This window comes from Canis aureus, chromosome 23 (genome assembly GCF_053574225.1).
Source record: "Canis aureus isolate CA01 chromosome 23, VMU_Caureus_v.1.0, whole genome shotgun sequence".
In the NCBI taxonomy this organism is placed as follows: domain Eukaryota; kingdom Metazoa; phylum Chordata; class Mammalia; order Carnivora; family Canidae; genus Canis; species Canis aureus.
Window position 1 is genome coordinate 21,540,005 of NC_135633.1, and position 27,095 is coordinate 21,567,099.

The following is a 27,095-nucleotide window of genomic DNA, read 5'->3' on the forward strand; positions in this document are numbered from 1 at the left end:
TGGTATTTGATTTATCCTGGAATATTTAAATGTACCTGAAAGATGTGTATTCTGCTGTCATTGGATAGAGTGTTATATAAATATCAACTATATCAAGTTGGTCAATAATGTTGTTCAAGTGTTCTGTATTCTTGCTGATATTCTGTTTAGTTATTCTATTAATTATTGAGGGTGGCATATTGAAATCCCTAACTATTGTTGTTGAGCTGTTTTTTTCTCTAAATTATGTAAGATTTGCTTTAAACATTTTGGGGCTGTATTGATAGGTGCCCACATTTATAGATGATATATCTTTTTAAGGTGTTTGTTCTAGCATTATTAAATGACTCTAGAAATATTTGTTTTAAGGTCTATTTTATCTGACATTTATATAGTCAGTCCAGCACTTACGATTTTTATCTGTATAGCTTATATTTTTACTTTTTAAATTTTAAACTATTTGTACTTTCAGAGTGTTTTTCTTTTCTTTCTTTCTTTCTTCTTTCTTTCTTTCTTTCTTTCTTTCTTTCTTTCTTTCTTTCTTTCTTCTTTCTTTCTTTCTGATTTTATTTTATTTATTTATTCACAAGAGACACAGAGAGAGAGGCAGAGACCCAGGAAGAGAGAGAAGCCAGCTCCATGCAGGGAACCTGATGTGGGACTCAATCCAGGGACTCCAGGATCACACCCTGAGTTGAAGGCAGATGCTCAACCACTGAGCCACACAGGCGTCCCTTGAGTACTTTTGATGGTAGTGTTTAATCCCTGCATATTTGATGTTATTGTTTATATGTTTGGATTTGTATATGCTATTTTGCTTTTTGTTTCTGTATGTCTCAGGTTCCTCCAGGTTTTGCTCATCTATTGCTTTTACTACCATTTTACTTATTTTGTATGAAATAAAAATTTTATTGTACCATTTTAATCCTTTAATTCTTAAACTGTGCTTTGGTTATTTTCTTAGATATTGCTTTATGAATGCACCTCTTTTTATCACAATTTACATGAATAAAAACTTGATTCTGATAAAATATAAGAACTTTGTTCCAGAATATCTAGATTACCTCCTCCTTCTTTGTTCTCACTGTTGCATAAATATTATATCTTTATGTGTTACAAACCCACCAACACAGTTTTGTTATTATTGCTCTATATAGTCTTATGTCTTTTAAAGAAGTTTTGAGAGAAAAAAATATATATATTTATTTATACAGTCATTATATTTGCCACATATTTACCATTTTTAGTTTCTTCATTTCTTCCTATGGATTCAACATACTGTCTGGTGTTACTTGCTTTCCTCCAAGATTTTCTGTAGTATTTCCTATAAGGAAAGTCTGTTGGCAGTGAATTTCCTCAGCCTTTTTTTTTTTTCTGTTTGTGATTGTTTTATTTTGCCTTTATTTTTGAGGGATAATTTGCTGGATATAGAATTCTTGGTTGACACTAAGAACTTTCAGAACTTGGGATGTGTCATTCTACTGCCTTCTGGCCTCCAAGTGTCATTATCAATTGTAATGTGTGTTTATGATGCATTATTTTTCTCTTGTTGCCTTTAAGATTGTTTTGTCTTAGTCTTTAGTAGGTTGACTCTCAGTGTGTAGATGTAGATTTCTTTGTTTTTATCATAGCTGGGACTCTGATGTTCTTCAATATGTAGATTAATGTTTTTTTATTAAGTGTTTTTGATTCTTCAGTATTTTCTTCAGCCCCATTCTTGGTCTCTCTTATCCTTCTGAGAATTGCATTTCACATATGTTGGTATTTTGTTGTATCTCAGCTCTCTGAGTCTCTGTTCCTTTTTCTTTAACTATTTTTTTCTCTTTGTCCTTCAGATTGTATTCTTTTTCTCGATTTACTTGCAAATTCACTGTTGTTTTTTTCCCCCTCAGTTATCCTACTTTTCAATTCCAGAAATTCCATTTGATTAATATATATATATTAATATATATATATATAGTTTTTATCTCTTTATCAAGATTCTCTGCTTGTAGTCACTGTCTTCCTATCTTTTTTAATTCTTTAAGTATGGTTCCCTTTAATTCTTTTAACATATTTATAATATCTTCTCTGAAATCTGTCTTTGATAAAAGCAATATCTGGGTCCACTGAGAGTCCATTTTGATGACTCCTCCATCCCCCACCCCCCCACCATAGGTCTTATTATCTTCTTTCTCTACATGTCTCCTACTTTATTTAAATAAACAGCTTTTTAAAACTATGCATTTTAAATATTTTTTTTCCTGATTTTACCCCCCTGCAAGTGTTGTTGCTGTTTTGTTTTTTTAAAGTAACTTTTCCTGGCATCTGTGAAACCTGTCTCTCCCACAGTGCTCACCTGACTTCTCTGCTTGAAAGTTTTAAATTTAAAATTTTATTATTAAGCCTAGAATTTAATGACTTTCCTTGTGTCTGCATAGCTTAGTAGGCTACCAGTGATTTATCAGATGTCTCTAAATACCTTAGTAATAGTTGTCTCCTCTGCTATGGATTTGTGTTCAGCTTGGAATGTGCTTATATTCAAAGTTTAGGCAATTTTTAAGTCTGCCCTGGCTTTAATTTTCCATCAGTCTTCTCAAGTGTTTTCTGCACTTAGCCTCTGGGCAGCTTAGGATGTGTGGAGAATTTGGGGTCTCTTTGTTCTCCCTTGAATGTCTGTACAAACTTCTAGTCAGTGGGGCATGTGTGAAGAGCTAATCAAAGCCTCTAAGCTTCTCTCATTGCTAATATCTCCTTGTGAACATCTGGCCAGTCTTCTAGTCTGCTGCTAACCCCAGTCAGGGCATCATTCTCTGGCTAGGATGACTGCAGGGCTTTCCCCTTCACCCTGGAAAAGGGTTTTACACTCTTCATTCCAAATAATCAGCCTCTCTGACAATGAAGCTGCTAATTTTACACCCAGTCTTTCGCTGGTGAAATTGTCATACTGACCAACTGGGATTGGAAGAGGTTACATGGGAGTCACTCCATGCAAGAACAAAAGAGTCCTGTGTCTTCTACCCAACATTTGGCAGCTGTTCAATAAATGTCTCTCAATATGTAGTTTTTCCACTGGGTGGTATCCAGAACCATGATGTGAGTATTTCTGATAATTATTTCTAATATTATAGTTTCCTAGGAAGAAGATTTATGACTTCTCCACACTGTCATACCACTTTCTATTTCCTAAAAATTTCTTTGTGGTAGGATGAATACATTTCCTCAGTATGTTTGGCCAAGCACGCTCCATGCTGAGACTCCCAAGTTGACAGCCCTTTACCTTGTACTTACATGCTTCATCTTATGAAAAATACTCTTCCCAAAGTCTTCCTATAGAGTTGGAGAGACTAAGTCAGAGAGAGTCTCACACCCTCAGCCATGTGGGGACTCTGAGCAATCTACTACCTGGTGGCAGTCCAGATAAAATTTAGGTCACCAAGTTAAGTTTGAATTTTAGATAAACAATAAATAATTTTTTAAGTATGAGTAGATACCAAATGTTGCATGGCATGTACTATTACTAAAAAACATTTGCTATTTTTCTGAAATTAAAATTTAACTTATGTTCTGTATTTTTATTTGCTAAATCTGGCAACCCTCCCTTGTCCATCTGGATTTTTTTTTTTTTTTTTTTATGATAGTCACAGAGAGAGAGAGAGAGAGAGGCAGAGACACAGGCAGAGGGAGAAGCAGGCTCCATGCACCGGGAGCCCGACGTGGGATTCGATCCCGGGTCTCCAGGATCGCGCCCTGGGCCAAACGCAGGCGCCAAACCGCTGAGCCACCCAGGGATCCCCCATCTGGATTTTGATACTGGTCCCAGGACATCAGTTCTACTTCCTCCCAACACATACTCTCTCTCTTAACTGATGGTGAGATTTCCCCTTGAGAAATTTTCTATGATCTTTGATGCAGATAGGTCTAGACTCTGTTGGGATCATCATCCACTCTTTGAGAAAAGGCATATATTAAAATCTAAAATGAAGAGATTATAGGGGCAGGTGGTCTCATTACTTCTCTTCCAGAAAGCTTTCTTGGATCAAATAAAAATTGGCTCTGTATATAGTGAGAAAGATCAGCCTTTGTCAAGTCACAAAATAATGTATGTTATATGCTTGCCACATATAATTAATTTTTATTATACTGATCTCTAGAAGAAAGTCTGCTGCCTGCAATGTTAGACAAGCTTCTGGCAAAATTTAAAAAATAAAATTGTATTGCACATACTATTGTTTTACACTTTGAAGTGTATAATTCAATGGTTTTTAATATATTCATAGAATTGTGCAACTATCACCATTATAGAATTCCAGAACAACTTCATCACCACAAAAAGAAATGTTATCTAAGAGCATTGATCACTCTTCTCCTACAACCAACATTCTCAGTCCCTGACAAACACCAATCAACTTCTATCTCTATAGATTTGCTTATTAAACACAATTCCCAAAAATAAAATTATACAATATATGACATATTATGTCTGGCTTCTTTCAATTAACATGATGTTTTAAAGGTTCATCCATATTGTAGCAGTATCAACACTTCATTCATTTTTATTGTTGGATAATATACCAAAAGGTGGCTATACCTCATTTTATTTATCCATCCATCAGCTGATGCATGTTTGAATTATTTCTAATTTGTAGGTTTTTTTTAATAATAAATTTATTTTTTATTGGTGTTCAATTTACCAATATACAGAATAACACCCAGTGCTCATCCCGTCAAGTGCCCCCCTCAGTGCCCGTCACCCACTCACCCTCACCCCCCGCCCTCCTCCCCTTCCATCACCCCTAGTTCGTTTCCCAGAGTTAGGAGTCTTTATGTTCTGTCTCCCTTTCTGATATTTCCCACACATTTCTTCTCCTTTCCCTTATATTCCCTTTCACTATTATTTATATTCCCCAAATGAATGAGAACATACAATGTTTGTCCTTCTCCGATTGACTTACTTCACTCAGCATAATATCCTCCAGTTCCATCCACGTCAAAGCAAATGGTGGGTATTTGTCATTTCTAATGGCTGAGTAATATTCCACTGTATACATAAACCACATCTTCTTTATCCATTAATCTTTGGATGGACATTGAGGCTCCTTCCACAGTTGGGCTATTGTGGACATTGCTGCTAGAAACATCGGGGTGCAGGTGTCCTGGAGTTTCACTGCATCTGAATCTTTGGGGTAAATCCCCAACAGTGCAATTGCTGGGTCGTAGGGCAGGTCTATTTTTAACTCTTTGAGGAATCTCCACACAGATTTCCAGAGTGGCTGCACCAGTTCACATTCCCACCAACAGTGTAAGAGGGTTCCCTTTACTCCACATCCTCTCCAACATTTGTGGTTTCCTGCCTTGTTAATTTGCCCCACTCTTACTGGGGTGAGGTGGTATCTCATTGTGGTTTGGATTTGTATTTCCCTGATGGCCAGTGATGCAGAGCATTTTCTCATGTGCATGTTGGCCATGTCTATGTCTTCCTCTGTGAGATTTCTCTTCATGTCTTTTGCCCATTTCATGATTGGATTGTTTGTTTCTTTGGTGTTGAGTTTAAGAAGTTCTTTATAGATCTTGGAAACTAGCCCTTTATCTGATACGTCATTTGCAAATATCTTCTCCCATTCTGTAGGTTGTCTTTTAGTTTTGTTGACTGTATCCTTTGCTGTGCAAAAGCTTCTTATCTTGATGAAGTCCCAATAGTTCATTTTTGCTTTTGTTTCTTTTGCCTTCTTGGATGTATCTTGCAAGAAGTTACTGTGGCCGAGTTCAAAAAGGGTATTGCCTGTGTTCTCCTCTAGGATTTTGATGGAATATTGTCTCACATTCAGATCTTTCATCCATTTTGAATTTATCTTTGTGTATGGTGAAAGAGAGTGGTCTAGTTTCATTCTTCTGCATGTGGATGTCCAACTTTCCCAGCACCATTTATTGAAGAGACTGTCTTTCTTCCAGTGGATTGTCTTTCCTCCTTTATCGAATATTAGTTGCCCATAAAGTTCAGGGTCCACTTCTGGATTCTCTATTCTGTTCCATTGATCTATGTGTCTGTTCTTGTGCCAGTACCACACTGTCTTGATGACCACAGCTTTGTAGTACAACCTGAAATCTGGCATTGTGATGCCCCCAGCTATGGTTTTCTTTTTTAAAATTCCCCTGGCTATTCGGGGTCTTTTCTGATTCCACACAAATCTTAAAATAATTTGTTCTAACTCTCTGAAGAAAGTCCATGGTATTTTGATAGGGATTGCATTAAATGTGTATATTGCCCTGGGTAACATTGACATTTTCACAATATTAATTCTGCCAATCCCTGAGCATGGAAAATTTTTCCATCTCTTTGTGTCTTCCTCAATTTCTTTCAGAAGTGTTCTATAGTTTTTAGGGTATAGATCCTTTACCTCTTTGGTTAGGTTTATTCCTAGGTATCTTATGCTTTTGGGTGCAATTGTAAATGGGATTGACTCCTTAATTTCTCTTTCTTCAGTCTCATTGTTAGTGTATAGAAATGCCATTGATTTCTGGGCATTGATTTTGTATCCTGCCATGCTACCAAATTGCTGTATGAGTTCTAGCAATCTTGGGGTGGAGGCTTTTGGGTTTTCTATGTAGAGTATCATGTCATTGGCAAAGAGGGAGAGTTTGACTTCTTCTTTGCCAATTCGAATGCCTTTAATGTCTTTTTGTTGTCTGATTGCTGAGGCTAGGACTTCCAGTACTATGTTGAATAGCAGTGGTGAGAGTGGACATCCCTGTCTGTTCCTGATCTTAGGGGAAAGGCTCCCAGTGCTTCCCCATTGAGAATGATATTTGCTGTGGGCTTTTCATAGATGGCTTTTAAGATGTCGAGGAATGTTCCCTCTATCCCTACACTCTGAAGAGATTTGATCAGGCATGAATGCTGTATTTTATCAAATGCTTTCTCTGCATCTAATGAGAGGATCATTTGTTTCTTGGTTTTTCTCTTGCTGATATGATGAATGACATTGATTGTTTTACGGGTGTTGAACGAGCCTTGTGTCCCGGGGATAAATCCTTCTTGGTCATGGTGAATAATTTTCTTAATGTACTGTTGGATCCTATTGGCTAGTATCTTGTTGAGAATTTTTGCATCCATGTTCATCAGGGATATTGGTCTGTAATTCGCCTTTTTGGTGGGGTCTTTGTCTGGTTTTGGCCTCATAGAACGAATTTGGAAGTACTCCATCTCTTTCTATCTTTCCAAACAGCTTTAGGAGAATAGGTATGGTTTCTTCTTTAAACGTTTGATAGAATTCCCCTGGGAAGCCATCTGGCCCTAGACTTTTGTGTCCTGGGAGGTTTTTGATGACTGCTTCAATTTCCTCCCTGGTTATTGGCCTGTTCAGGTTTTCTATTTCTTCCTGTTCCAGTTTTGGTAGTTTGTGGCTTTCCGGGAATGCATCCATTTCTTCTAGATTGCCTAATTTATTGGCATATAGCTGTTCATAATATGTTTTTAAAATCGTTTGTATTTCCTTGGTGTTGGTAGTGATCTCTCCTTTCTCATTCATGATTTTATTAATTTGAGTCTTCTCTCTCTTCTTTTTAATAAGGCTGGCTAATGGTTTATCTATCTTATTAATTCTTTCAAAGAACCAACTCCTGGTTTTGTTGATCTGTTCCACAGTTCTTCTGGTCTCGATTTCATTGAGTTCTGCTTGAATCTTAATTAACTCTCTTCTTCTACTGGGTGTAGGATCTATCTGCTGTTTTTTCTCTAGCTCCTTTATGTGTAAGGTTAGCTTTTGTATTTGAGTTCTTTCCAGTTTTTGAATGGATGCTTGTATTGCGATGTATTTCCCCCTTAGGACTGCTTTTGCTGCATCCCAAAGATTTTGAATGGTTGTATCTTCATTCTCATTAGTTTCCATGAATCTTTTTAATTCTTCCTTAATTTCCTGGTTGACCCTTTCATCTTTTAGCAGGATGGTCCTTAACCTCCACATGTTTGAGGTCCTTCCAAACTTCTTGTTGTGATTTAGTTCTAATTTCAAGGCATTATTGTCTGAGAGTATGCAGGGGACAATCCCAATCTTTTGGTATCGGTTCAGACCCGATTTGTGACCCAGTATGTGGTCTATTCTGGAGAAAGTTCCATGTGCACTTGAGAAGAATGTGTATTCAGTTGAGTTTGGATGTAAAGTTCTGTAGATATCTGTGAAATCCATCTGGTCCAGTGTATCATTTAAAGCTCTCATTTCTTTAGAGATGTTGTGCTTGAAGACCTATCGAGTATAGAAAGAGCTAGATTGAAGTCACCAAGTATAAGTGTATTATTATCTAAGCATTTCTTCACTTTGGTTATTAATTGATTTAAATATTTGGGAGCTCCCACATTTGGGGCATATATATTGAGGATTGTTAAATCCTCTTGTTGGATAGATCCTTTAAGTATCATATAGTGTCTCTCTTCATCTCTCACTACAGTCTTCAGGGTAAATTTGAGTTTATCTGATATGAGGATTGCTACCCCTGCTTTCTTTTGAGGACCATTTGAATGGTAAATGGTTCTCCAACCTTTTATTTTCAGGCTGTAGGCGTCCTTCTGTCTAAAATGAGTCTCTTGTAGACAGCAAATAGATGGGTCCTGCTTTTTTATCCAGTCTGAAACCCTGTGCCTTTTGATGGGGTCATTAAGCCCGTTCATGTTCAGAGTTACTATTCAAAGATATGAGTTTAGTGTCATCATGGTATCTATTCAGTCCTTGTTTTTCTGGATTGTTCCACTGGACTTCTTCTTAAAGGGGAATTTTAAGAGTCCCCCTTAAAATTTCTTGCAGAGCTGGTTTGGAGGTCACATATTCTTTCAGTTCCTGCCTGTCTTGGAAGCTCTTTATCTCTCCTTCCATTTTGAATGAGAGCCTTGCTGGATAAAGTATTCTTGGTTGCATGTTCTTCTCATTTAGGACCCTGAATATATCCTGCCAGCCCTTTCTGGCCTGCCAGGTCTCTGTGGAGAGGTCTGCTATTACCCTAATACTCCTCCCCATAAAAGTCAGGGATTTCTTGTCTCTTGCTGCTTTAAGGATATTCTCTTTATCTTTGGAATTTGCAAGCTTAACTATTAGTTGTCGAGGTGTTGGTTTTTATTGATTTTAGGGGGGGATCTCTCTATTTCCTGGATCTGAATGCCTGTTTCCCTTCCCAGATTAGGAAAGTTTTCAGCTAGGATTTGTTCAAATACATATTCTGGCCCTCTGGCCCTTTCGGTGCCCTCGGGAACCCCAATTAAACGTAGGTTTTTCTTCCTCAGGCTGTCGTTTATTTCCCTTAATCTATCCTCATGGTCTTTTAATTGTCTGTCTCTTTTTTCCTCAGTTTCCCTCTTTGCCATCAACTTGTCTTCTATGTCACTCACTCATTCTTCCACCTCGTTAACCCTCGTTGTTAGGACTTCTAGTTTGGATTGCATCTCATTCAATTGATTTTTAATTTCTGCCTGATTGGATCTAAATTCTGCAGTCATGAAGTCTCTTGAGTCCTTTATGTTTTTTTGTAGAGCCACCAGTAGCTGTATAATAGTGCTTCTGAATTGGCTTTCTGACATTGAATCATAATCCAGATTTTGTAACTCTGTGAGAGAGAGGACTGTTTCTGATTCTTTTTTTTGAGGTGAGGTTTTCCTTCTACTCATTTTGCTCAGTGCAGAGTGGCCGAAAACAGGTTGTATTGGGAAAAGGAGAAAAAGAGGAGAAAGAAGGAGAGAAAAGTGAAAAAGGTAAAGAAAAAAGGAAGAAAAAAGAAAAAAAAAGAGAAGAAAAAGAGAAAGAAAAAAAAGAAAGGAAAAAAAGGGTGGGGGAAGCAAACAAATTAAGAAGCAAAAAATAAAAAAAAATTAAAAAAATAAAAAATAATAAAAAATTAAAAAACCACGGGGGAGTATCTTCTGATTCTGTATACTTTAAGTCCCTTGACTTCCCCTGGAACTTGTCCGTCTAGCTGGTCTTCTCAGGGAGGGGCCTGATGTGCTGATTTTCAGGTGTTAGCACTTTGGGGAGCTGCTCTGCCCCCTGCCTGGTGCAGGGCTCAGTGGGGGCTGTTTACCCTGTTAGGCCCCAGGAAGAAGAACCGCAGTGGCTGCGGCCAGCTCTGGAGCCCTGGAGTCAGCTCCCGCAGTAACTCCGGAGCTCTCTGTCTATAGGGGCCTGAATGCTCGGGGGCAGGGCCGCTGATCTGCTCAGCTCGGGGCAGGAGCGTCCTTGGGGTCCTGGGCCCTCCCGGCCTCTGCCTGTCCCGGGGGGGAGGCCGGATCCTGGGCTGTGTCCCGGCGCCCTGTGCTCTGGGGCCTGCGCTGTTGGATTTGGGCTCCGGCTGGGCAGCCCTCTCCGCGGAGCCGCCGCCCGAGCCCCTCCGAGCAGCTCCAGGTCCAGCGGAGCGTGCTTCAGTCTTTTAGGGAGCTCGGCCACGAGGTATGGCGCACTCTCCTGGGTGCGCAGGTGTCTGTTAGTGTCCCCGGGAGCCTGAGGGCATCCCCGCCCTCCTGGGGTCCTGCTCTAACTCCCTGCGGGCGCCTTTCCACCCAGGAAGATTGGTGCAGCTCCTGCTTCTCTGGGACGGGGCTCTCCTGTCCTGGGGACACTCGCCCCAGCCTTAGCCCGGCTCCTCGCGGGGCCCCTCCCCCTTGGAGGCCTTTTGTTCCTTTATTTCTTTTTCTCCCATCTTCCTACCTTGATAGAAGCACGAACTCTTCTCACTGTAGCATTCCAGCTGGTCTCTCTTTAAATCTCAGGCCAAATTCCTAGATTTTCAGGATGACTTGAAGGTTATCTAGGTAATTTGGTGGGGACAGGTGATTTGGGGACCCTACTCTTCAGCCATCTTGCCCTTCCCTAAGTTTGTAGGTTTTAAATGTAAATTGATTCCATTAAAAACAAGTATATAGTTCCATTTAGTCAGGAACTGCCTCTCATATCTATTTAATTTACAACATTTTTATTTCTAGACAGTGTGAATTTTTGTTGGCTAGCAAATTGTATTTCCTAATGAAAGATGGAAATTGGACTGCAGCCTGGGTTTTCAAAACCTGTGCTCTTTTGTAACATGGCATATCACATTCTTTAAGTTTGTGTCATTTTGGGGACACGTTCTTTTCTAACTCAAATACCCTCCAGAAGCCTACTCTGAACCCCTGAGCCCTAAGAGCATATACCATGGGGTTGAGGGCTGGGGAAATGACAATGTTGAGCACATTTAGAAGAACAGGGAAGATGGGAACTGCTTTTCCAGCCAGATGAGCTATAGATACCATCACAATGGCTGTGTAGAAAAAGAAGATGAAGATGAGATGGGAACGGCAGGTGCTCAGAGCCTTGATTATTTGCCTCAGTAGAGTGCAGAACCAGCACAGATTGAAAGATTAGAGCATAGGAAATAAAGACTAGAACCTTGCTACTTCTACCCAGGACCCATGCCAAAGCCAATTGATAGAACATTTTAATGGTAATATCATGATGGGCCAAGCCAGTAACCCCTGGGTTGGAGCACATGCAGTGCTCAATTTCATTCCGAGAGCAATAGTGTCTCTGGGCACTATAGGCACTGGGATGGTCAACAGTACATTCCTAAGCACCATGAACACTGTGCTTTTACCACAAAAGCTTCAGTAACTATGGAGGAGTATTGAAGTGGGGTGGCAGATGGCTACATATCTATCCACAGCCATGCAGAAGAAGATGACTGACTCTATGCTAATAAAACAATGAACAGCATAAATTTGAGTAAAGCACTCAGGGAAGCTAATGGCCTTGACATCAAACCAGAATATGGCCAAAATCTTGGGCATGATGATTTTTGACAAGCCAATGTCCACTATAACCAAGACACTAAGGAATTGATACATGGGCTCTAGAGGTTATACTTATGGTGAACAGTGATCACAATAAGAATGTTGGCACCAAGAGCTAAGACATCTCACAGCCACGGGCAGGGAAAGCCAGAGCTGCCATTCATGAATGCATGGAAGCCCCATCAGGATGAAGTTAGACACTTGAAATCTTGAGCTGTTGGGTGCATTCTGGGAGATATCCCGATCTTGAGACATCTGAAACTGTAGCGTCTGTCTGTAGATAGAGGGAAATAAGAAGGAAACTTGGTTAAGTGTTCAGCTGTGATTCAGATTTAATTTAAAGATATAAGATTCACTCATAATCCCTTTCATCATGATATTACACCATGTCTCTTGTCTCTGGAAAATGTTCAGAAAAGAGTAACTGAGATGGCCAAAATAGTCCTAAAAGGAAGATTACAGAAGAAACAAAATTAGTTACCAGCTTCAGGTCACTCGGTGGTATTTTTGTAGGTATTTTTGATGTAGACAAAGTAGGAGAGTATTCAGTCCTGAATATTCTGATTTCTCAGGAGGTAAAAATTAAGGATAGAATAGAGGTCTTCCAAGGAAGAAGAAGAAATCAAAACAGAAATTACCATAATGGTTTTGTTTTGGATAGGTTTTAGATGTTTGTACAAAAACTCCTTTGAAAGAGGCCTTTTCCAAATTTGAGGAAATTGAAGTTCATAGAAATTAAGTGATTTGAGAGAGAGAGAGAGAGAGAGAGAGGCAGAGACACAGGCAGGGGGAGAAGCAGGTTCCATGCAGGGAGCCCGACGTGGGACTCAATCCTGGGTCTCCAGGATCATGCCCTGGGCCAAAGGCAGTGCTAAACAGCTGAGCTACTGGGGCTGCTCCAGTTTTAAATGATAAACACACTGGAGCTAAAATCTTAGCATTCTGTATTTAGCTGCCATGCACATTTTGTTAAACTATTGCTGATGGCTTAATAAAAATGGTTATTTTAATTTTTAAATTCAATTAGCCAATATATATAGTACATCATTAGTTTCAGATGTAGTTTTCAATAATTCATCAAGTGTGTTTAACATCCAGTGTTCACCACGTCATGTGCTCTCCATAATGCCCATCACCCAGTTACCTCACCTCCTTCCCCACTTCCTCTTCAGCAACCCTGTTTGTTTCCCAGAGTTAAGAGTGTCTCATGGTTTATCTCCCTGTCTATTTTTTTCCCCATTCAGTGTCCTCTATTTCCCTTATGATCCTCTACACTATCTCTTATATTCTGCATATGAGTGAAACCATATAATTGTCTTTCTCCAATTGATTTATATCACATCTTCTTTTTCCATTTATCTGTCAAAGGACATCTTGGCTCCTTCCACAGTTTGGCTATTGTGGATATTGCTTCTATGAACAGTGGGGTGCAGGTGCCCGTTCATTTCAATACATCTGTATCTTTGAGGTAAATACCTAGTAGTGCAATTGCTGGGTCATAGAGTACCTCTATTTTTAACCTCTCAAGGAACCTCCATGCTGTTTTCCAGAGTATGGAATGTATCAGCTTTGTATCAGTAGAATGTATCATTCCTACCAAGAGTGTAAGAGGGTCCCCCTTTCTCCACATCCTTGCCAACATTTGTTTTTTCCCATCTAGTTAATTTTAGCCATTCTAACTGGTGTAAAGTGATATCTTATTGTGGTTTTGATTTGCATTTTCCTGATGACAAGTGATGTTGAGCATTTTTTCATATGTCTGTTGGCCAATTTTTTTTTTTTTTTTTTTTTTTTTTTTTTTGTCTGTTGGCCATTTGTATGTCTTCTTTGGAGAAATGTCTGTTCATGTCTTCTGCCCATTTCTTGACTGGATTATTTGTTTTTTGGGTGTTGGGCTCGATAAGTTCTTTGTAGATCTTGGATACTTGCCTTTTATCTGATATGTCTTTTTTTTAATTATTTTTTATTGGTGTTCAATTTGCCAACATATAGCATAACACCCAGTGCTCATCCCATCAAGTGCCCCCTCAGTGCCCATCACCCAGTCACCCCAACCCCCCCACCCACCTCCCTTTCTACCACCCCTTGTTCATTTCCCAGAGTTAGGACTCTCTCGTGTTCTGTCTCCCTTTCTGATATTTCCCACTCATTTTCTCTCCTTTCCCCTATATTCCCTTTCATTATTTTTTATATTCCCCAAATGAATGAGACCATATAATGTTTGTCCTTCTCTGATTGACTTATTTCACTCAGCATAGTACCCTCCAATACTATCCACTCGAAACAAATGGTGGGTATTTGTCATTTCTAATGGCTGAGTAATATTCCATTGTATAAGTATACCACATCTTCTTTATCCATTCATCTTTCATGGACACTGAGGCTCCTTCCACAGTTTGACTATTGTGGACATTACTGCTACAAACATCGGGGTGCAGGTGTCCCAGCGTTTCACATCATCTGTATCTTTGGGGTAAATCCCCAACAGTGCAATTGCTGGGTCATAGGGCAGGTCTATTTTTAATGCTCTGAGGAACCTCCACACAGTTTTCCAGAGTGGCTGTACAGTTCACATTTTTACCAACAGTGCAAGAGGGTTCCTCTTTCTCCACATCCTCTCCAACATTTGTTGCTTCCTGCCTTGTTAATTTCCCCCATTCTCATTGGTGTGAGGTGGTATCTCATTGTTTTTTGATTTGTATTTCCCTGATGGCCAGTGATGCAGAGCATTTTCTCATGTGCTTGTTGGCCAGGTCTATGTCTTCCTCTGTGAAATTTCTCTTCATGTCTTTTGCCCATTTCATGATTGGATTGTTTGTTTTTTTGCTGTTGAGTTTAATAAGTTCTTTATAGATCTTGGAAACTAGCCCTTTATCTGATATGTCATTTGCAAATATCTTCTCGCATTCTGCAGGTTGTCTTTTAGTTTTGTTGACTGTTTCTTTTGCTGTGCAAAAGCTTCTTATCTTGATGAAGTCCCAATAGTTCATTTTTGCTTTTGTTTCTCTTGCCTTCATGGATGTATCTTGCAAGAAGTTACTGTGGCCAAGTTCAAAAAGAGAAATTAAGAAGTCAATCCCATTTACAATTGCACCCAAAAGCATAAGATACCTAGGAATAAACCTAACCAAAGAGGTAAAGGATCTATACCCTAAAAACTACAGAACACTTCTGAAAGAAATTGAGGAAGACACAAAGAGATGGAAAAATATTCCATGCTCATGGATTGGAAGAATTAATATTGTGAAAATGTCAATGTTACCCAGGGCAATTTACACATTTAATGCAATCCCTATCAAAATACCGTGGACTTCCTTCAGAGAAAGTGAACGAATTATCTTAAGATTTGTGTGCAATTAGAAAAGACCCCAAATAGCCAGAGGAATGTTAAAAAAGAAAACCATAGCTGGGGGCATCACAATGCCAGATTTCACGTTGTACTACAAAGCTGTGGTCATCAAGACAGTGTGGTATTGGCACAAAAACAGACACATAGATCAATGGAAGAGAATAGAGAACCCAGAAATGGGCACTCAATTCTATGGTCAACTAATATTCGACAAAGCAGGAAAGACTATCCACTGGAAAAAAGACAGTCTCTTCAATACATGGTGCTGGGAAAATTGGACATCCACATGCAGAAGAATGAAACTAGACCACTCTCTTGCACCATACACAAAGATAAACTCAAAATGGATGAGAGATCTTAATGTGAGACAAGATTCCATCAAAATCCTGGAGGAGAACACAGGCAACACTCTTTTTGAACTTGATATGTCTTTTGGAAATATCTTCTCCCATTCCATAGGTTGCCTTTAAGTTTTGTTGACTGTTTCCTTTGTTGTGCAGAAGCTTTTAAGCTTTTTTAAAGTTCATTTTTGCTTTTGTTTCCTTTGCCTTTGGAGTCATGTCTTGCAAGAAGTTGCTGTGGCTGAGGTCGAAGACGTTGCTGCCTGTGTTCTCCTCTAGGATTTTGATGGATTCTTGTCTCACATTTAAGTCTTTCATCCACTTTGAGCTTATCTTTGTGTATGGTGTAAGAGAATGGTCTCGTTTCATTCTTCTGCATGTGGATGTACAATTTTCCCAGCACCATTTATTGAAGAGACTGTCCTTCTTCCATTGGATATTCTTTCCTGTTTTGTTGAAGATTAGTTGACAATAGAGTTAAGGGTCCATTTCTGGGTTCTCTAGTTTGTTTTCTTGATCTGTCTGTTTTTGTGCCAGTACCACACTGTCTTGATGCTCACAGCTTTGTAATATAGCTTGAAGTCTGGCATTTTGATGCCTGCAGCTTTGGTTTTCTTTATCAACATTCCTCTGGCTATTTGGGGTCTTTTCTGGTTCCATACAAATTTTAGGATTATTCAACATTCCTCTGGCTATTTGGGGTCTTTTCTGGTTCCATACAAATTTTAGGATTATTTGTTCCAGCTCTGTGAAAAATGTCAATGGTATTTTGATAGGGGTTGAATGTGTAGATTCCTCTGGATAGCATAGACAAAAATGGTTCTTTTAAAGTATAACCTTTTTTTCCTTTTTGATTACAAAAGTTAAATTGAAAACATATTGAAACCTATATTTTTCAATTTATTGTTTTTAAATACTGAGATATGTAAGATAATTAAACCACTAACAACTTTCCTCCAACTTTCAGGTTTTAGTAGGCTAGAGTATTATTTTTAAAATACATAATACCATATATTTCCTTAAATGAATTTTAACATATACTAGATTTAATTACTATAATTACCATAGTTATTTTGACATTTAAATATTTGGATATTTATACTTAAGTGAAACATTGGTTTCACCATATAAGTTTTATGGTGAACCATAAAACACCATATAACACCATATAACTTTTCCTAACAATACCTCCTCATTTGTGAGGTCTTTATTGCATGACTATAGAACATTTTCAAGTTATTTTAATAGCAAGGGAAAATAGGCAGTATATCTTGAGTGAATTAGAAAATCATCTTCAATTCAGAATTTTGATTATTATTTTCATTACCTTTTTTAAAACTGTTTTTAATGGTTCATTACAAAAAAATAATTCGTTTATTATGAATAGATTTTGAACTACAGGAGGAAGAATATATTTGTATTGTTTTATTTTTCTCCAGATATCAAAACAGTAGTTTTAGTTTCTTTTCCCATTAGCTACTGATGCCTCCTTTTCTGTGCAGTAAGTTTTTATATGTACTAGGTCTATTTATTCTGTTCCATTTTTCTATTTGTGAATTGTGATGAGATTACTATAGTGAGCAAAACTTCTCTAGATTTAGAAGAGATTTTTATGTGGAAATGCTGGGGTTTGGAACGAACCATCATGAAAGAATTCTTGAGACATCTTTGGTGCAAAAGGTGGTTTTATTAAAGCACAGAGACAGGACCTGCGGGCAGGAAGAGCTGCATTAGGGTTATGAGGGGTGGCAGATTATATACTTAGAGGAGGTTAGGGATAGCATACGTCTCCAAATTTTAGAATCCAGGTTTCCAGGACTTTGAGGGGCTAGCTGTTGTTAGGAAAAGGTCATTTATGACTGTCTAATCAAACCTTAGTCATGAGACCCTTCAGATGTATATTTGTGGGCCATATGCTTGGAAGATGATTGCTAACACATATGGGGGGGGTAGAGATAAAATACGTTTCCAAAGGAATTTTTTTTAATTGTCAAATGATCTTTTATTGAAATATTTTCCTTTATAATTCTTAACTAGCTGGGCATTCCACTGTACCACTATTGATGTGATCTATGATGTTACAAGGTGGTAGCCATCAACATTAGAGCCCACAGACTGGGCAGTCTCTAGGATTTCTTTAATGGTTCCAGAAAATTCTGTGGCTAAAAATCAGTGCCACATCTGTTGGGCAATATTGACAAACTCATCAACAGTGATATTTCTACAGTGCTTAATGTTTTTCCACTTCATTCTGTCTGTTGGTGACTCCTTGAGGGCTGTGATAATCAGGACAGAGGCAGAAGGCATCACTCTTATTTGGGCCTCTCTATTCTGAATGGTCAGTTTCACTGTAATCCTCAAACCCTTCTAATCCTCAGTTGCCTTGGCAATGTCATCACCAACCGTTTTTGAAGACAGACCCAGAAGGCCAATCTTGAGGGCCAGGGCAGATGTGGCACCAACTTTGCCACTATTGCACTTCAGGTATATGACTTTAATCTCATTGGGGTCAAACCTAGGGTGGCATGGTGGAGGTGGATGGTGTCTGATAAACTTGGATTTGAGAGGACCAAAGACAATTGTACCTTCACCTTCTCCAAGCCAAAAGACACAAGTCCAAGGGAATTTTAATATGTAATAGTAGACTTAAAGGATCCTGGTTGTTGGGATGATGTTAAGCTAAGATTCTCTTTTGCCCGTAGCAAAGTGTTAACATCAAGGTGGTTAGTTCCTAGACATCACTCTATCTCAAGGACTTGTCAACAACCTATAAGTTGTAAGGAAATTTAAATTTTTTTTTTTTTGCTTTTGCTCCCCACATCAATCTGACATATAGATTTCTTTTCCACTTAATATTTTACATTGAAAATTTAAAACTCTTATGTTTAGACTGCCAGCAGCACCTTAAATTCTTTTGTTGATTTCAAGAATGTCCAAATTTAATTTGGATCCTATGAAATATGAAAACTAATTTATAAAAATTAACACATTCCATAACTTGGCTATTGTAAATAATGCTGAAATAAATATAGGGGTACATATATGTTTTTGAGTTAGTGTTTTCATTTTCTTGGATAAGTATCCAAAATGGAATTGATGAATCATATGGTAGGACTATTTTTAATTTAAATTCTTTTTCCTTTTTATTCAGCAATTTGATTTACTGCTTATTTTACTTAAATTTTCTTTTACATCTTTCACTAAAAGGTATTATTTATATATCTCAACATTTCAAACTTTATAAAATACTGTATTTGAAGTGTTTTTAATGGAATTTTTTCTAGAGTTTCTTTTCTTTTTTTTAAGAATTTATTTATTTATTTGAGATGAGAGAGAGAGAGAGAGAAAGTGAGCAGCAAGATGGGCAGAGGGAGAGGGAGAGAGAATCTCAAGCACAGTCCGCACTGACCGTGAACTCCACATGGGGCTTAATCTGAAGACCCTGAGATCATGACCTGAGCTGAAATCTAGAGTCAGACTCTCAACTGACTGAGCCACCCAGTTGCCCCTCTAGAGTTTATTTTCAAATTAACTGTTGCTAGTATATAGGAAATTTGTCAATTTCTGTTATTTTGCTTTAGATTAACTTCACTATTTTATTGTCCACCATAAATACTTTCTAGTTCAGTTTTTTTATCTTTGATTTTCTAGTAAGACCTCATTAGTGGTATAAAAATGATAATTTGGAGCTCTCCTTTCCAAATATAGCTCTCATTTATATTTTTTTGCTTTATTTTAATCAGAACAACATAAAACAATAGTGATAGCAGCCAATCTCACTTTCCCCCTTTGGCTGATTTAACAAAATATTTTACATCGATAGTGGTGTTGGCTTTTTTCTTTTACAAATAAAACCAGTTAAGAATGCATTTTATATACTGCAAAATTTCCAAGTCATTGAAGATTTGAGACTCATGATTCATAAAATCCTTTTATTTTGAGAATCTTTGCTTTATAATTTATTATTCAAAAATTACTTAGCTTGGTCATTTACTCACCAAAGTTTTACTAAATGCCCCCTGTGTGCCTGATACTATGGCAGCCAAGGGGTTTTCTTTGCACATTCCCCTGGCTCAAGAGCCCCACTGTCTGCAATATGGTCACATCAGAGCTCAGCAGCAACTCTTTGCCCTCATCCCCACATACAGTTCTTAATCCCTGCCCAGGTGAAGAGACTGATGGAAGGTAAGGAAAGGCAAGTTGAGAAATCCAAGGACAGTCAGCCAGATTCATAGACAGGGACAGAATCCTCAGAGGGGAACTACCTCCATTGAGTCCCATCCCAGTGTCTGTGATAGTGGCTGATTTACTTACTCCTGCAGGAGATTCCATAAAGATGCCCCTAGGCTGGTTCTTAATTTCTGGGCTGCTTCCCCTCTCCTGGCTGTTGCTGCCTATTCTGGGCCTTTTGTTGCTCAGAGCAGATGTGTCCCTCTCCTACCACTCCTGGGGTTTTGGATGTAAATCACAGCTCTGAAATCACCTGGTCTTGATGTGACTGCCCCCTCCCGCCCTGCCCCATGCCTGCAACATAGCACTCCTCAGTGTCACCCAACTGCTCCTGGAGCAGGTTGTCTCACTCCAGCAGGAAGGGCCCAAGTGATTTTGGATGCCTGCCTCAGCCACTCTGAGAACAAACCTAGGCCCAGGGCATGGGCCCAGCAGATGGCCAGCTCTGCCAGGTTAAATTGTGTGTTTGCCTTTCTTGTGTCTAGGCTTGGTTTCCTCTCCACTGACTCTAGCAAATAGTCCATTCTGTTGTAATGGGACAGAGGAGGTCTTCAGAATCACTGGGCTATGCAAAGCCCCATGAGAAATCACAGAATTTATGGAAAAATGGAATTAGGAGCATAGTACTCAAAACATTAGTGGGATGCCTGCATGGTTCAGTTAGTTGAGTGTCTGACCAATTTTGGCTCGGGTCATGATTTCCTGGGTCATGAAAAATAGAGCCTCACCTTGGGCTCCATGCTCAGTGGGGAGTCTGCTTGAGATTCTCTCTTTTTTCCTGCTGCCCCTCTCCTATCCATACTCTCTCAAAATAAGTGAATAAATCTTAAAAAAAAATATCAGTGACACATAAAAAAGAAAACTAGGACAAAACTTAGCAGAGTTTGACATGCTAAATGGTTAAAGAAATACAAATACTGCAATGAATACAACACTTTGAAAAGGACATGAGGTTTGCTTGTGGAAGTAGGAGGAAGGGTTACAGCCTGTGAGCTATGGTGAAGTGATAAAAAGTTTTGTCTAAACTCAAAGTTGTGAAATGAGGGAAGTTAGCTGATAACTGTTAGGAGTGTGTGTGTGTGTGTGTGTGTGTCTATCTTAGGACACTTATTCTCAGCTTGAGGCAGTTTTCTGTTTGGATTTCACAAAGGCAAAGGTGAAATTCAGTTATCTTCAAATTGTTTCATAGCTTATCACTGGTGTCAGAGCATGTTTGTATATTCAAACCAAGTGATACAGCAGCAAGGACTGTATCCTTTTTTCCTGTGTCAATTGTCTTCTACTTTCCTGAATCTTTCAACTCAATAGTTGAAGATTCCAAAGACTGAAAACTTAAAAAAAAAATCTGTATTGCACACACTTATGCCTAAGTGTTTCCATGGCACTTCCCAGTCATACCCTGCATCACCAGGGTCTTTCTTTCACTGATTCAGCCTCTTGTAAGAATCATCTTTATATATTGCTCTCACTTCCTCACCTTTATAATCTATGACCACAAAAATCTGTCCTATTGGTATATTGAAACTGCTTTTGCTAATGACTTCCATATTGCCTAATTGAATGAGCATTGCAGTAGATAGAGTACTAATAGGGAACAGATGGCCCACTCAAATTAGAATAATTTAAAAAACTTTTTAATTGAAATATAATTGACATATAACATTATATTACTTTCAGGTGTACAGCATAATGATTCAGCATGTGTATATATTGGGAAATGATCTCCAAAATAAATCTAGTTACCATCCATCACTATATATAGTTACAGACTTTTTTTTTTCTTGTGAGGAGGACTTTCAAAAATTATTCTCTCTTAGGAACTTTCAAATATGCAGTACAGTATTATTAACTATAGTTACCATGCTGTCCATCACATTCCCAGGACTTACTTATTTTATACCTAAAAGTTTGTAATTTTGACTCCCTTCTCACATTTTGCCACCCCATCCCTGCCTCTGGTAACCACTTCCTCTGCCTGTTAACTGTATCAGTAAACTTTTTTTTAAAAATTTCTATGTATAAGTGAGATCACACAGTATTTGTCTTTCTCTATCTGACTTAATTTCACTTAGCATAATGCCCTCAATGTCCATCATGTTGTAAATTGCAAGATTTCAGTTTTTTTGGCTGAATAGTATTTGTGTGTGTGTGTGTGTGTGTGTGTGTGTGTGTGTGTGTTGTATCTTCTTTATCCATGCATCCACTGATGGACATTTAACTTGTTTCTATATCTTTGCTATTGCAAATAATGCTGAGATGAACATGTTGGTGCATACATGTTTTTAAAATAGTGTTTTCATTTTCTTTGGGTAAATACCAAGAAATGGAATTGATGAATTATATAGTAGTTCTATTTTTAATTTTTTGAGGAACCTCCATACTGTTTTCATTAGTGGCTGTACCAATTTACATTCCCACCAGCAGTGCACAAGTGTTTCTCTTTCTCCACATTCTTGCCAATGCTAATTATTTCTCAAATTAGAACAATTTGAATATAATAATTCAAATTCATTGAATTGGAATAATTTGAGAAGGCTTTACTTATAAAGAGACTAGTATAAGGATGTCACTAGTAGGATCCTAAGTGGTAGTGTAGTTACCTAGGGCTAGTAACAGTGCTTGTGATCATCCCTAGATGTGAAGGCATGGGTCCTTAGAATCCTGAAGTAGAGAGTTGGCACAGAGAAATTTACCTTGAGAGGAGCTTTTCTGATTCTTAATTTCCTCTCTCTTTAGGTGTGAGTTTTGCTTATTGACTTTTATTTCACGTTGATTTTGCTCAAATATCTGGTTGTATTTAATGTTCAATAAAATTGCACTGAATATGATGAGCAAGTGGAAATTGATATTATTCTTATACTATTGCCAACAATGGGGAAGAGAGCACAGATCAAATCTGAATACCCAGTTCTGTTAATAAAAAGATAGGGTTGAGCTGGGATAATGTGTCAGGTGGAATGAGTTTAAGCCCTGGAATGAGCACTTGGAAATGTACTGGAGGACTTCAGTGGGAGGTTGATCAATGGGATGTGTCAAGTACATTGAATTATTCCTGAGGTTGCCAATGATTTTGTCTGTAATTAGGCCATCTGTGTTTGCTAATTGGCACCATTAGAAATTAGGCTGGTACCCTCTACAGAGACTGGGAGATGGGGTGCTATCTCTTTCAATGTTTACATCTCAGGAGATAGTTCACATGTTCTTGAGAAAGACATTTCCTAGGTTGCAAAATTGGCAAGAGGTTAGGAGTAGACATGTACACTGCAAAGGGGCAAAGAAAGAATTTACAATTACAAGTTTTCTGAAGCAAATGCCCTAAGAAAAGGGAGACAAGGGGCTTACATTCAGGAAGAAACCTTTGTCAAGTTTGTACCAAGCCATTTTTGATTCTGGTTGGTTGGTTTTCTCTCTAGTAGGCAATCTTGGGATGTTGCTGTCTTTGTTTCATGGAACCTGTTTTAAGAGAGATATGAGGTTTGCTAATATCTTGATTTATTCTTCAGGTTATCCCCATGCTTCATGGGGTATGGTCCTTTATAACTATGTGGGTCACTGCTATGTTTTATGACCCAATGTCTAATGTTCTGGAACATCCACCACTGTTTCTTGAATTTTGGTCTATTTCTTGGTTCAGGAGTGTATGTGCAGCAGGAGATACTTGTCTGGCTACTTCTACTGTGCTACTCATTTATCACTGGGTTGATTTTCTCATGGTCCCCTGCTTTTCTTAGACATTTCTCAGTCTGAATCTACCATGCACTGTTTGGGCTTTCATTTTTCGACAATTCCATCATAATTGCCTTTCATCTTTGGAGTTTTCCTATTTGTGTGTGTGTGTGTGTGTGTGTGTGTGTCTTTCATCAGTAGCTCTCCATTTGTTTTGTGTTATTAGTTGATGTTATTTATTGATATGTTATTGCATATTCTTAGTGATTGCTAGGTTTTGTAGTGGGAGTAGGAACCTGTGGTGTGTTGAGTTTGTCACGTTGATTCAGAGATCTCTAGAACTTATTCACTCTTTGGAAGTTTTGAAACTTTTTTTGTGGTCCAATGTTTTATCAATTTTTGAAAATATTGCATGAAAGAATGTAATGTATATTATGTTTTTACTGGGAGTTAGTATACCCAGTACCCATTCAAACCTACCTTTGTATAACTTTCCACTATCATAGAGGCTGGAAATCTAAAAGACTTGATTTTTGAGTCTTTCTTGGAACTAGAAATGAACATCAATCTCATTTCTGATCAATCAGATGTGAGTAAAAGTCTATTGAGACTTCCTTTTAAATTTCTTTCTTCTTTTCTGAAATATGGAGTTGAATGTGGAGTATAGTAGCATAGTTTAGAATGTCAGAGCAGAAAGTAGAAAGAGGCTGGTCACTTGATGGCACAGTAGAACCATATTAATACCTCCAAACTGCCTGATTCCTTGTGTGTGTGTGTTTGCATGCATGTGCACATATATGTCATGAGATAAACTCTTTTTGCCTACTCACTATACTCTGCTGTCCATTATATACAGTTAAACACAATCCTAATTGACAGCTTTTGTACTAAGAGTAAGGAAGCATGTTTTCCATTTCTGATGTTTTGTGCCATTGTGCGGGCTGGCTAGTCCATGGTCATGACTCCTGCTCTCTGTTTACTTTTTACTCACTCTCCACAGTATGCACTGTCTTAATCTGAGCAGTTAATGTGAAAAAGAAAAAAAAATCTTATTTGTAATAAGAAATTGTTAACAGTTAGTAATTGAAAGAGCATACTGAGGAAGAAGGTATACAAATCTATAACGTGGGCATCAAAAATACATGTTTTGGTGATTAAAAAAATTTTTCCCCCTTTTCCTACTTAAAGCCAATACAGGTTTTTGGAAAGAAGTCACTATGTGCTTAAGAAGTGAGGACTTGGGATCCCTGGGTGGCGCAGCGGTTTGGCACCTGCCTTTGGCCCAGGGCATGATCCTGGAGACCCGGGATCAAATCCCACATCAGGCTCCCGGTGCATGGAGCCTGCTTCTCCCTCTGCCTGTGTCTCTGCCTCTCTCTCTCTCTGTGTGTGTGTGTGTGTGACTGACATAAATAAATAAAAAAATTTTTTTTTTAATTAAAAAAAAAAAAGAAGTGAGGACTTATGCTTTACCTACTTGAGGGTGGTGTAGCTACATAGATTATTTGGAAATTTTCTGCATAAGAGACTTGCTTATTCTCCCCTATATACTTAATTATTAGATCATTTATTTATATGAGTATGGACTCAGGGATACTTATTTTGTGCCTCAGTTATAACTAATATGAGAGCTTCTGACATGTAAAGATCTTTGAACCATCACACCTGTCCTTAAAATGAAAAAGGCTGAAAAAAAGGAAATTCAATGACTTTTCATAGACCCATCAAAGAAGTGACATTACAGGGCAACTGCCACCCCCAAATTTGAAGAGACAGGTGAATACAAAGAATCTGGCTAGTTGAAGCCCAAAGTGCTGAAGACATAGACTGGTAGGTACTTCAAAGGTAACTTTGACATATCCTGGAGTATGAGTGTGGTCTAAAGCATGATTATGGGGGTTGCAGTCTTGGGGGGGGGCACACTTTATATCCAGCAATGCTGGCAGATTCTCACAATAAAGATCCAAGAGTGGTTCCCTGGCTCTGGCAGGGGGAAGGGAAAAATTAACATTGTAAAATAATCCCAGAGTATTCTCCATGATAAAGGTCTCATCCCCAGGAGAAGAGATATTATTAGAGCCATATCCTACCTAGAGGAAAGGTATTCCTCTAGCTCCAGGAAGTCAGTTAGCCTTGTGACCTTGGTTCTCTGATGGATCTGGGAAAAGTGGTTGGTTTTCCAGCTTTTTCTTGATGTAAGAATGGGAGTGACACTTCTAAACTTTTTTTTTTTTTTATATAAATTGGAGCTGAAAGGAAGTCTCACACAATTTTTACTAACTCGTTAGTTTTCCAATCTCCCTATACCCATTTAAAGATGTTTTGTCCATCATTTCTACTTGTTCTCACAATGAGTCTTTGTCTGAATTGTCCTATCACCCATTAGTGGAAGTGGAAATCCAATCTTTCGGAAGGCCAGAATAGAAGAAATTCTATTGGGACTTATTTTTATCTCCTTGAAATGTCAAAGGATCTCAGGGAGTTAGTCCAAACACTATGCAGAAAGAGTAACAGGCAATTTAACCCATCTACTAGTGCACCACTATTTATCAGCAGTCAGTGCTCCTGTTGATATATGGGATGGTTGTGGGGAAGTCAACTGCAAAGGTCAAGAAAAAATTCTTAAGACTTTGTATGGTGCAAATAAATCAGTTTATCTGAGTAGTATGGGGACAAGTCCTTTGGGCAGAAGAGCTGCACTTTCTGCTGTATGAAGCTGGTAGTTATATGCTTAGCTCAAGAGGGAGGGAACATGTAAGGTATATTAGATTACAAATGTTTCTTTGAATTTCTACTTTAAAACTACTTCCACAAGATTTCTCTGGTGCTTATCACTCAGTTGGTTATTACTATCAGTTAATGTATAGGCAGTCGTGAGACCCATTAAGAATGCAGCAAATAGCACGTATTTAATCCCTATAAGGACTATCCAGACTTCGAGTCTAAAGGTGAACATTTTTCTACTTCCATCTCTCATCAAGATTGTGGTGTCTAAATGAGGTGATTATCCCTATTGAAAGGGGGTCCCCAAATGTCAGGTGACAATTGGGAGGAAGCCTGTGGCATGGTGGTTAAAAAATTCACCTGAGGCTGATCAAAGTAGATCAAAGTTTACTGAATACACTGCAAGGGAGCAGTGGACAAGACAGCAGAAAAAGAGCTGTTTGTAAGGAGGCAGTGGATGGGAGCTGTTTTTAAAGGGGTTATATGGCGGGGGGGACGAGTAGAGAAAAAGAGGAAGACAAACCATGAGAGACTCCTAACTCTGGGAAGCAAACAAAGGGTTGCTGAAGGGGAGGTTGGTGGGGGGAAAGGGTAACTGGGTGATGGGCATTAAGGAGGGCACATGATGAGATGAGCACTGGGTGTTATACTATATGTTGAATTGAATTGAATTCAAATAAATTGAATTTAAATAAAAAAAATAAAACGGAAAATAAAAATCAAAACATAAATAAAGGGGTTAGATGAGGAGGTATGGTGACAAAAGGAATTCTCCCCTTTTAGGTAACTGTGCTTGGTTGTAAATAGCCCATTGGTCAGTTAAGGGTCTGGGTATTTTGAGGTGGGTCACCTGATGGGCCTGTGTGCATTCAGCCAGGTGGTCACTGTAGCCCTTTCTGCATTCCATAGCTCAACACTGCCTAAGAGCAGCCTCTACAAAGATCACTGTTTTTTGTTTTTTTTTTTTTTTAAGATTTATTTGAGAAATTGAGCACCAGAGAGAGAAAGAGAGAGAGAGAGAGAG

At 38.5% G+C, this 27,095-nt stretch overlaps 1 long non-coding RNA gene and 1 pseudogene across 25 annotated transcripts in view; one reads left to right on the forward strand and one right to left on the reverse strand.

The window, feature by feature from the left end:
• Positions 1–27,095, forward strand: part of LOC144294777 (uncharacterized) — a 109,154-nt gene that overhangs the window by 56,472 nt on the left and 25,587 nt on the right. For 6 of the 25 annotated variants that reach the window (XR_013362150.1, XR_013362147.1, XR_013362148.1 and 3 more), the window contains one exon: positions 570–730. The exons of the other annotated variants lie outside the window; for them this stretch is intronic. This is a non-coding gene — a long non-coding RNA (uncharacterized LOC144294777). The remainder of the gene's footprint in view (positions 1–569; positions 731–27,095) is intronic. 25 annotated transcript variants of the gene reach the window in all.
• Positions 11,045–12,016, reverse strand: LOC144295533 (olfactory receptor 56B34-like; annotated as a pseudogene).